Below are 13,004 nucleotides of genomic sequence, written 5' to 3'. Positions count from 1 at the left end.
TTTCATCAATTACCATTTTGTATATGCATACTTAGAAAACTCAATATCAGCTGACAATAAGCTTTCACTGGGGCAAGTACAAGACTCAAAAATTGTAAATGTACAGTCTATAAATACAAATTCAGAAGTAAGTATCTAGATGGCCAAATTTATATGTATGTACATTCAATGATAGACACCGAGTCTTAGACTAATTAATGATGTATAATATAAATTGGGTAATTAAAATTCAGAAAATGTTCCTGCGAAGAAGGAATGGATGAGGAATCACGACAAATAATATACAAATGGGGCTAAAAAAAACCCCTGGAATTAAAAAAAATGATTATTGCAGTGGCTTTATAAAACTAACTATAGTCTTGTAATAAACTGGTACTCCAGAACTTTCATCTTAAAGTTAGGTGTATTTCAGTATGTCATCATCATCCTCATAATCATTTTGCTTTTGGCTTATAATTGTTTTACTGTTAGGTTTTATTCTTCACACACAACAGATTCATAAGAAGAAAGCGTTTATGATCAGTCTTCTAAATAATAAATAAATTGCTTACTTTCTTTGATAAGCCTTGATGTTTCTGCATTTTGTGCACTGAAGAAATATATAAGCATTTTAAGTGATAAAAACCCAATTTCTCTAAAAAAAATTGACAACATTATGAGCTAAAACGTGATAAAACATCACAATCTATTTCTAAATGCTTTGCATTTTAATATGGTTGAAGTTAAGGCAATAAGTAATTTCAGAGATTTTCCCTTGAGTTGCATAGTTCTTTTCATAAGTAATTAATCTCTGAGTGCGTTAGATAATGCTGTGGTCCCCACAGCTGTATACACATTTATAAATCATTAATGAGGCAGTTCACTGAAACAAAGGTGTAAAAGTTTTGCATTACCCGGCAGAACCCTGCTTTAATTGACTTCTAGTTATTTACAATTAATTTTTCCTCTTGGAATAATAATTGTAAGTGATTTAGTTTTTTTCCCCACAGAAATTAGATGTTATTTATTCCTCAAAAGTGTTCTTTTTCTTTCAGTGTAGCTGAGAGTCTTTCAGTGACCATTATACAGCTGGTTTGACTAAATAAAATCCCTCCCCTTTAATTCCTAATCTCCTATTTTTCTCCTTCCAATCTAAAGAGACAGGGACAATTGGGAGAATTCACAAATGAAAGGAATTCCAACTTTACCCAAAAACAGAATAAAGAAATATGAGTTAAAAAAAAAAAAAACAACCCTTAGATAAAAGAAGTTAAACAAATCCCTAAGAAAATTTGTTTCCCTCTCCAAAATTTACAGCACAGGTACATAATCAAATAACCATAAACATGTTAATTAAAATTTCCTGGGCTGGGAAGGTGGCTCAGTGGTAGAGCGCTTGCCTTGCAAGCCTGAGGCCCTGGGTTCGATTCCTTAGCACCACATAAGCAAAAAGAAAAAAGCCGGAAGTGGCGGCGGTAGAGTGCTAGCCTTGAGCTGAAGAACTGAGGGACAGCGCCCAGGTCTAGAGTTCAGGGCCCACGACTGGACCAAAAATAAATAAATAAATAAATAACATAAAATTTCCTTCAAAATGACTGAGAAGAAATGTTGTGTTACATATAATAGAATTGTTATATGAATGGCATAACGTTATTTTTTCTACAAACTGAAGATCATAAGATGAAATACTTTTAAACTAATCAATAAAGCTACCTTTGACTCAAAATGCTAGATCCAAGGAAAATTAACTTTAAGAATAAAGTTAATATAAGGGAAAACTCTAATGAAGGAAATTGTTATTAATAAAACTGCAGTAAAAATACTATTGGAAATTAAAGACATTCATCAAGTAGAAGAAAAAAATATACCAGTAGAAGTCGTGTTATAGGGGCTGGGAAGGTAGCTCAGTGGTAGAGCGCTTGCCTTGCATACATGAGGCCCTGGGTTCGATTCCTCAGCACCACATAAGCAGAAAATAAAAAAAAAGCCGGAAGTGGTGCTATGGCTCAAGTGGTAGCATGCTAGCCTTGAGCTGAAGAGCTGAGGGACAGCACCCAGGCCCAGAGGTCAGGCCCCATGACCGGACCCCCAAAAACAATTTTAAAAAATCATGTTATATCAGTAAGGAGAGAAGTGAAGTAGAAATTCTATTGAAAGACCCCAGACTCCTGGGATACTTTCGTCAATGGGAGGGCGCCCCAGAAACTCAGACTCCAGGCCGGGAGATTCAATAAGCAAGAGGAGTTTATTTGACGTTTGCGCAAATGGACTCTCTGTCCCGAGCAGACAGGGAGCCCCGAGCAGCAGTTACAAGCCTTCTTTTAAAGGCAAAAACCACAAGATTAATGCATAACACAAAGCATCCCATGATTGGTGCATTTAAAGGTCATCATATACGCCAACAATCAGTTTGCCACGCGGGAAATTTTGTAACACTCTTTGTAAAATGACTGGCCCATGATTAGTTTAAGGGGGGTTTACATGGTTACAGGCCTATGATTGGTTGACATTTGGCTTAGCTTGTGGTCTTGCCAGGTGGTCGTTATCTCAAGGTCCTGTCTGAGGAATTTCTAAATGGGAACTGAGGAACACGTACTGTCTGTTCTTTATCTACGACCACTGACCTTGTCCTGGGGCCTGCATCTGGTCCCTGAAACTTCTTAACTCATTTCTGGGAAGGGAAGGGTCAATGCTAGCGTAAGCAAGTTTACAGAAGCAGAATCTGCAGTTAGCAAGTTAGTAATGGTAATGGTCAATTTTTAATCTTTCACTATATAATTTGGTACATATTGTACATAATTATTTTCATCATGCTGTTTTTTTTTTGTCAGTCATGGGGCTTGAACTCGGGGCCTGGGTGCTGCCCCTTAGCTTTTTTGCTCAAGACTACCACATTATCAGTTTGAGCCATTGTGTCGTTCTGGATTTCTAATGGCTAATTGCAGATAAGAGTGTCACAGACTTTTCTGCGTGGGCTGGTTTTGAGTCATGATCCTCAGATCTCAGGTCCAAGTAGCTAGGATTATAAGCATGAGCCACCGGCTTTGACTTCTTTAAAAATGTATTTTAATAAAAATATTACAGAAATATCTAATGATTATCAGGACATGTACATAAAATAACTAAAACAGAAAGAGTATAGAGGTAAGTAGATGATATTAATAGTTCTAAAGTCTGAAGAGGTAATATTGGTTCAAATATGAATGTAAAAATTAGGCAAGTGGAAGTGTGGCTTAAGTGACTGAGTACTATATTTGAGCACAAAAGCTAAGCAAGAGTGTGAGGGCTTAAATTCAAGCCCCAGTACTGGCAAATAATTATATATATGTATGCAATCATTTAATCCCCAAAACAGCGACTAAAATTATACAAAGATACACAAATAAAAGCATTAGGGACAAATAAAATATTAATTGTTATTCAAATAAAGCATAAGCAAAAGAAAACAAGAAAGAGTAAAAAACCAAATGATAAAATAATGAAATGATACAATTGTTATCATTAAAGTTTTCTAAACATATCAGTGCAATTATAGGGATTACCAGAATAAATGATTCAACATTAACCAACTCTATGTTTCATACAATAAAGTTAATTGAAATATAATAATATAGGAAGGTGGAAATTAATAACAAGAAAAACATTATATAAATGGTCACTGTAAGAAAGCTGAAGTAGTTATATTAATATAAAAATAAACCTCGAAACATAACAAATTACGAGTATAATGAGTCACATTAAAATGATTAATTCACCACAAAACAATAATCCTATATGTATTTGCATTTAACATCTATGAATTAAGAATAAATTTTTTAACAATGACAAAAATTGCAATAGAAAAAATGCTGATTTCAACAAATGCTGACAAAAAACATTGAACTTTCATCCAACTTCTTAACTTAAGTAACTTCGTAGTCAGTGGCTGATGCCTATAATCTTAGTTACTCAGGAGGCTGAGATTTAAGGAGCAGGGTTCAAAGCCAGACCAAGTAAGAAAATCTATGAGAAATTCCCTCCAATTAATCACCAAAATGCTGGAGGTGGAGCTGTGTGGCAAGTAGTAGAGCATTATCTTTGAACAAAAATACACAGAGATAATGTCCAGGCCCTGTATTCAAGGTCCAGGACTGGTACAAAAATATTACCTCACATGAATTGTATTTCCAAATATAATATATAAACAATATTTTAGAAGAGAATATAAAAAAAATTATGGCCAAGAAAAACATATCCCTATTGGATAAAACTATTCCGAGACAGATTCTGTTGATAGTCCTCATCCAGCCTTTAACTTTGTTCTTTTGATGTAATTCTGCTTTGTTAATAAATCACTGTTTATTCTAAAAATAACATTAAATACCTTTAGGGGAATGTCACAATATAATCCCATACTCTGTAATTAGCATATGCTAATAGATGTTAAATAACACATATGGGAAAGCACGAGAATAAATTTCCATTACATTTTATTTTCTCTGAAAAAATTAAAAGATAAAGCAAATTATAGGCATAAGATAACATTTTACACATACAATTGACATATATTCAAAATATATAAAGAATGCTCACTATTCAACAATCAAAAAATTAACAAACTTGTGTAAAGTGAACAAGGAACATAAGAAGACAAAGTCAAAGAAGAAATAAAAATGTACATAAAACATGTTAAACACCATTTTCCATCATAAAAACCATGATAGGAGACTCCGCACACCTACTAATATCCAAAATATATTTAACAATTCTAAATGCCACTAAATATGGAAATTTTTATAATTCTTATAGCCTCTTAGTGGGATTACCAAATGGCAATGTCTGTCAATAATCTGGCTATTTCTCATAAAGTGTCAATTTAGTATAGTTTATAATGTGTATCTTAGCAAATCAAATCTAATGATCCCTGGAAATTCTGTATATAAACAAGTAAGTTTTGGACAGGCTGAGCAACAAAATCTATCCGAGTACACAATATGTTATGTCAGATATATGTATATTTATTAACCCCATTACAGGAGTGAGTATATTGTAGTATAGCTTGCTTAGGAGCTCACATTTCATGATGAGTGTAGACACAAGAAAGTAGCAAGGTTTTTGTGGAAAAATTTGGTTTGTAAAGAGAGAGCTTCAGAGCAAGAATCATAGTCTCAGAGGTGTAGATACTAATGGAGAATTATAGTGAACCTACCAGAAAGAGAAAATATATATTGAGAAAATATAGGATGGAGGGTAGAAGATTTATGAGGCATAGTAAAACAAGAACACAACAAAAATAATATAGGCATACAATGCATTGTATGCCTATATCAGTTGATGTAGCCTACCTACTTTTATGACCTTAAATTGCATCTAAAATATTAACCTTTCATAGTAGTATGTCTCAACTTCTTGTGTCTCATTCATTCATTTTCTAATTAAAATTCATGTAACTTCAAAAAATAGCTGTAACAAGAAATTGCTGGACAAAAAAATTTAGATGATTTGGACTGGAAAATTGGTTGTCCCTGGCAGCAACCTTGTTATTCCATTCAATCAATTGGTTACTTTATCAGCATCTGGAAACATGGGGGAAAAATAATGATGAAGGGATGGAATTACAGCTTAAGTGATAGGCTGATAGAAGGCATGCCTAGCAAGAAAATGGCCTTGTCTTCAAACCTCAGTATCACCAAAATTTAATAATAATAATAGCAATGATGATGATGATGCATTAGTTGTATGACGTTTCAATATATATTACAGTTAAAATCCTTAATAAATATTAATATAAAAATAGCATAGCTTGTATTTTTAATAGCACAAGTAATAAAATTAGGGTTTCCAGCAAATTAAATAAATTATATTAAGAGGTTTGGGCTAACCAAGAGGATAAGAGCAAATGAATATGGTCAAAGTAGATTGTTTACATTTATGAAAATAAAATAATGAACCCTGCTAAGACTGGTTTGGAAGGGATAAAGAAGATGCAATTGGAATATGTGGTAAGAATATGTGTGGAAATATAGCAATGTAATCTTCCCCGATAACAAATGTAAGCTAATAACAAAAAGAAAATTTTATGAACTCATGCATCGGGAAGCAAAACTGTGAGTCTTTTATTTTAGATGTTAACACATTGAATTCTTGGGCTTTTCCACCGAGTTTGACAGTCGAGACAGGTGAAGTATGAATGATTTCACTGTCATATTTTCAGATCAGTGTTTGGACTCTCTGAAAAGAATTAGTTGGCAATATAAAGGGTAATAATGAACAAAATAAAATATATGCACATCTGCAATATCATGATGAATCCCCTTGGTGAAATTAATGCACAATAAAAAATGAAATGAATGACAGGAAATCAAGGCAGCCTCTGTTGGGGGAGAAGGGCACAAGAAGGAGAGGGGTACTAGATAAGAAGGTGAATGAAAACTGAGTGATGAAGTCTGCTGGGGTGGTTTGTAGAAAAAGGAGTCTGATATGGGAGAGTGATGGAGGGGATGATGATACATATAGGAAAATGTCACAATGAAATCTCCCTCAAAGAATTGCTTTAAAAAATGGTTTGATTTTCATTCAGGTAGTGCCACTTGATTATTAAACAAAACAATGCTAACAAGTTTATGTCACTTAAGGTCTCTTCAGAAATGTCATGTGTAAGAAAATAATTTTTCTCAAGTCAAGGAGCACAGGGATTTCACAGTTCATTTTCTCAGAAGGTCTGTAAAAAATTATTTCTATGACAGCCATGCATGCATACCTATAGATAGTGACCAAGAATCTCTAAACTTGCATTTAGAAGGCAATTAAAAAAAGATATTTATTTGAAATCCATCTTCACTGTAGTCTCATTTATTCTTTCTCCATGGATGTTGTTACCCTAAAGCAGCTTCTACACAGTTTATTATTTCAAGGGAAGTATTCAACCAGTTGATGCTTTATGTTAGAGGTGTCAAGTAAGGGAATATAGAAGCAGAAATGCTCTCTAGAAAAACATCTCAATCAAAGAATGGGTCCCTGAACTCCGATAAAAATAAAAACATCACTTTGATAAATTTGTGTGTGGATTTTAGCTAAAAACTGGTTTACCCAACACTGTCACCTAATCATGTTATTAATTTAATCTGAATTTAATACACCTGGAATTTAAGCCAAGACTTTCTACATTTTAATCTTTTCATATCACCTTTCAGTAATTATTTAAAAATTTCAATTCAGCCTTCCAGTTGAAGAGACTTTTGCATCTTGATCAATATTATACCTTTCATACCCCCCATAACTTCCAGCACCACTTATGCCTTCAATTTTGCTAGTTAAACCACAAATTTTGGGGGGATAAACCACAATATTTCTGTATTCTTTAAAAAGAAATTCAAAAGAGAGTCCAGAGGAAGATGGCAGAGCAGAAGCTGGGGGTTAAACAAGCTCTTTTGTAGAAACCCGATTTAGTGCTCCAGAGAAAAGCCTAAGGCTATAGAGTCACAACAAGTGTGCCATCATGATACAGAGAGTTTGGTCACAGAGGAAAAATTTAGGCAGCTTGGTTAAGGAGACAGATTCAAACACTTGCTGGTGTCCATGGGGGCAGAAGCAGCAGCTGCTGCCTCGACTACAATATAAACAGAGAGAGCCCAGGACAAAGGCACCAGAGGTGGTGTGCGCGCAGATTCTACTCACCACCAGCAAGAACTGACAAAGAGCAGAAATCTTCATTTGCAGAGCACAGACAGTTGCAGGTTGTGGACAGCTAAGAAACCAAGGGAAAAGGCGTGAGTACCCCCAAGACATTCTCACTACTTTTCAAAGAGCAGTGGTGGGAAAATAGCCCCTCCCCACCACCGGAGAAGAACTCCAACTTTGATACTGAAAAAGACCTGACCAGAGCATCTAACCCATAATTCAGGCCTTGGAAGAAGACAATAGGAACCATTCAATAGGTCAAAGGAACTTGACCTGCAAGTCTCAGCAGCCAGGAGAAAGTTACCCTTCCCAGGCAGAAGAGGCTCTGCCAACAGAGGAGTGAATTTCTTCAATGGGTAAACAGAGACAGAGGTTGACCCACTCCATTGCAGCACAGGCAGCAGACCCAGCTGCAGGAGGGTAAAAGAAAAACAATGGAAACTCAATAAACATAAATCCTAAGAATGGCTCCAGGCTGGGCTGGGTGAGTGTCTCAGGAGCTAACCCCTCAGGGAAAAGCTACTCATTGCTAACAGGCATCAATCCTACCCACAATGGAGACCCATCACAGCAACTCCAAGCTAGAGGAAACAGCCAACTTCCTCTTTTGTGATACTCAAAGCAGATCACATTCCCACTGAACTAGCCTGGGAAGAGGGTAATAAATTCCCTGCTAAGGCAGAGCTTCCTTCTGTCTGCTCAAACTGATTTAAGAAACCAACCAAGCCACAGGAAAACCAAACACCACAAGCAAACCAGACAACACCAAAAGACTGGTTATGGACACAGGGGAGACAAAAATCCCCCCCCCCCACTAACACACACAAAAATTGCAGAATGCTTTTTTCTAACTCATGAAAAAAATTTAAATGTTTTTTATTTTTTCATCATTTTTATTTTAAGTGTGCTTTTAATTTTCTTTTTACTCTTTTCCCTTTTTGCCTTTTTTTTGCTTTATTTAATTGCTGTTCTGTTTATCCTCAGATATATACCTGTCTTCGAATATTAGACCTTATCCTTCATTGTGGGCATACTTAATTCAGATAACAATTACTCAATTCACAAATTCTCAGCCTTAACTCCTTAAAGTGTAGTATAATTTCTTTACACTTATATAATTGTTAAGTGTTTCATGTTAAAATTATTTATTTTTCTTTTTTCCTTTTTCTTTAATTTCTCTTCTTTATTTCTATCCTTTTCCTCTCCCTGAATTTAGGACTTTGTTAAATTCCATCTCTACCTTTCTCTCCCCACATACCCCTAATCTTATTTTCACCTCACATCACTCTGAAAATTTATTAATTTCTATTTTGCTGACTCCTTCTTTGATTTCTTAGTCGATTGATACCTTTGTGTTTCTTGTTGAACTAGACTGGGTCTGTTGAACTTGATTGTATCTGTACTCATTTGACTGCATCAAACAATCTGTGCAATTACAGGGCTCTGGCTGATGCTTGCCTTAAAATAGTGTTCAAGCAAGGAATTGGTTTAGCTTTCATACCCAATGGGCAGAACAAAGCAGAGAAAGACAAGAAAAATGGCAAGTCCAGGGTATCTCAACTCCTGCTCATGATAATCAGGCAACAGTGCAGTTAATGAATAATCCAGAGGAGAATCCCCAAAATGCACTATGAGCATGAACAGTAAACATGCTGAATGAAGACATCCAAAGTCTGCAAAGGACTCTGTGTGAGCATGATAGGGAAATGCGTGAGTATGATGATCACATTTTACATCACAAAGCAAATTTGTCCAAATTCAGAAACATTGAAATTATGCCCCACATTCTCCCAGACTGCAAGGGAATAAAATTAGAACTCAACACCAAAAGCCAGCAGAGAAAACATTGTAACACATGGAGGCTGAACAACACACTGTTGAACCACCAGTAGGTAATGGAAATTCAAATGTTCATGATATTTAACAAAAATGAACACACAAATCAACAGCTCATCTGGGTCCCAACAAAGGCAGTACTCAGAGGCAAGTTTATAGCTCTGTGTTCCTACATCAACAAATTGGAGAGATCTGAAACCAACAATTTAACGAAGCAACTGAAGCTCCTTGAAAAAGAGCAACAATGTAGCGACCGTCTACTCGACCAGCGAGAAAGAATGACCACCACACCAGGAGTCTTCTCAGATCATGCTTTATTGGAGAGCCTTTTAGTTGATGGGAGAGCTTGGGCGTGAGATAGCGTGCACCCGAAACATAGCCGCATATATAGGGAAATAGGAACGTGGGTCGGTCTATTGTTGGTCGCCTGCCTTTCACCGTCACCAGGTGTCATGGGATTGGCTGGGGACTCTACCTGGCTCGCGCACACGCAAAGCCCAGGCGTCCCGCCAAGCACCGTCTAATATGGGGTGGTTACCTCAAAGCTGCAAGGGAGTGGGCGGAGTCTCGCCCCGGCTCCCTACACAACAAGCTAATGCCCAATCCAGCAGATGGAATAAAGTAAGTAAAATTAAATCAGAATTAAATGAATTAGAGTCCAAAATAATATAGAAAAAATCAACAAAATAAAGAATTGGTTTTTTGAAAAAATTAACAAAATTGAGAGACCCTTAGCAAATCTTCTTACAAAAAGAAGAGAACACACCCAAATAAACAAACTCAGAGATAAGAATGGAAATATTGACATGCCAAAACTAAACTATGATGAGTTAACAGGCCCATATCAAGCACTGAAATAGAAACAGCAATAAGAGGCCTCCCAGCTAAGAAAAGTCCAGGACCAGATGGCTTTACAGCTGAATTTTACAAGACCTTCAAAGCAGAGCTTACAACAATACTCCTCCAACTATTCAATGAAATTGAAAAAGAAAGCTCACTACCGAACACATTCTATGAAGCCATCAAAACCCTCATCCCAAAACCAGGCAGGGACTCATCAAAGAAAGAGAACTATAGACCCATTTCTTTGATGAATATTGATGTAAAACTTCTCAACAAAATTTTGGCCAATCGACTTCAACAATTCATCCAAAAAATCATAAACCACGATCAAACAGGATTCATTTCAAGGATGCAAAGCTGGTTCAATATACGCAAATCAATTAATAGTATTCATCACATCAACAGGAGCAAGAATAAGAACCACATGGTTATCTCAATAGATGCAGAAAAAGCATTCGACAAGATACAACACCCCTTTATGATGAAGGTTTTGGAAAAATTAGGAATCCATACAACATTCCTCAAGACCATAAAGGCTGTATATGACAAACCTACAGCCAGCATTATAATTAATGGTGAAAAACTAAAGGCATTTCCTCTTAACTCAGGAACAAGACAAGGATGCCCACTCTCTCCACTTCTCTTCAATCTAGTATTAGAATGCCTAGCTACAGCAATAAGACAAGATGCAGACACAAAGGGGATCCAAATAGGGAAAGAAGAAATAAAACTCTCCCTCTTTGCAGATGACATGATCTTGTATTTAAAGAATCCCATAGACTCCACTCCCAAATTACTCAAGCTGATTCAAAACTTTGGTAAAGTAGCAGGTTATAAAATTAACCCCCAAAAAACTATGGCTTTTCTGTATGCCAACAATGAGAAAAGTGTGGCTGAAATTAGGAAAGCAACTCCATTTGTAATAGCCCCCAAAAAAATAAAATACCTAGGAATTAACTTAACCAAAGAAGTGAAGGACCTCTATGATGAAAACTTTAAAATCTTGAAAAAGGAAATCAACACAGAACTTAAAAAATGGTAAAACCTCCCATGCTCCTGGATTGGAAAGATTAACATCGTGAAAATGGCAATACTTCCCAAGGCTATCTACAAATTCAATGCAATACCTATCAAAATTCCACCCTCATTCTTCAAGGAAATAGAAGAGGCAATCCAAAAATTCATATGGAACAATAAAATACCCCGAATAGCAAAAACGCTCCTCAACGGAAAGAACACTGCTGGAGGAATATCAATACCAAATTTCAAACTCTACTATAGAGCCATAGTAATCAAAACAGCTTGGTATTGGCATAAGAACAGACCTCAGGACCATTAGAATAGAATTGAAAACCCAGAAATGAACCTACAGACCTATAGCCATCTAATCTTCGATAAGGGAGCTAAAAAAATAGAATGTAAGAAAGACAGCCTCTTCAGTAAATGGTGCTGGCAAAATTGGTTAACTACTTGTAGAAAACTAAAGCTAGATCCTTATATATCACCCTGTACCAGAATCAACTCCAAATGGATCAAAGACCTTGAACTCAAAGCAGACACTCTGAAAACATTACAGGATGGAATAGGAGAAACCCTAGGTCTCCTTGACTCAGGCCGAAATTTTCTGAATAAAGACCCGGAAACACAACAAATCAAAGAAAGGTTGGACAAATGGGATTGCATAAAGTTGCAGAGCTTCTGCAGGGCAAATGACATAGCTAGCAAGATCAATAGAAAGCCTACGGATTGGGAGAAGATCTTTACTAGCCATAAAACGGACAAGGGCCTCATATCTAAAATATACTTGGAACTCAAAACATTAAACCCCCCAACAACAAATCCACAAAGAAACAACTGCCCAATAAATAAGTGGGCGAAAGACTTAAAGAGAAGCTTCTCTGAAGAAGAAAGAAGGATGGCCAATAGACACATGAAGAAATGTTCAACATCCCTAGCCATAAAAGAAATGCAAATCAAAACAACATTGAGATATCACCTCACTCCAGTAAGAACGACAAAAATCAAGAACTCTAACAACAACAGATGCTGGAGGGGATGTGGACAGAAAGGAACCTTACTTCATTGTTGGTGGGAATGTAAACTTGTTCAACCACTTTGGAAAGCAGTATGGAGGTTCCTCAAAAGACTTCACATAGATCTCCCCTATGACCCAGCAATTCCACTTTTGGGCATTTACCCAAATGTTTACACACAAGACCACACTAAAGCGACCAGCACAACTACGTTTATTGCAGCATTATTTACCATAGCTAAGATATGGAACCAACTCTGATGCCCCTCAGTAGATGAATGGATCAAGAAAATGGAATTCTATGCCTCCATCAGAAAGAATGACATTGCCCCATTTGTTATGAAATGGAAAAACTTGTTTTTTTTTTTAAATTTAATTTTATTTTATTTGAGAACATACTGTACAGAGGGGCTACAATTACATGGGCAGGATAATGCATACATTTCTTACCAAGCATTGCAGCCTCCTCCTTTGTTTACCCTTCACCTCCCTTCCCAACCTCCCCCCTCCCCCCACCCAATTATACCCCCCTTCCCACCCCACACCGACAATGTAAAGTTGGTTTTGACATGACATTTTGTACTTCTCATTGTTGCAACAGGTCCACCTGAATCCTTAAACGACTTGTTTGTCTCCATCTCCTCCACATGTTATA

The sequence above is a fragment of the Dipodomys merriami genome, unplaced genomic scaffold (genome assembly GCF_024711535.1).
Source record: "Dipodomys merriami isolate MVZ:Mamm:240054 unplaced genomic scaffold, mDipMer1.0.p SCAF_3, whole genome shotgun sequence".
NCBI lineage: Eukaryota > Metazoa > Chordata > Mammalia > Rodentia > Heteromyidae > Dipodomys > Dipodomys merriami.
The sequence above is the reverse complement of the archived record's forward strand: the minus strand, read 5'-3'. Positions refer to the sequence as shown.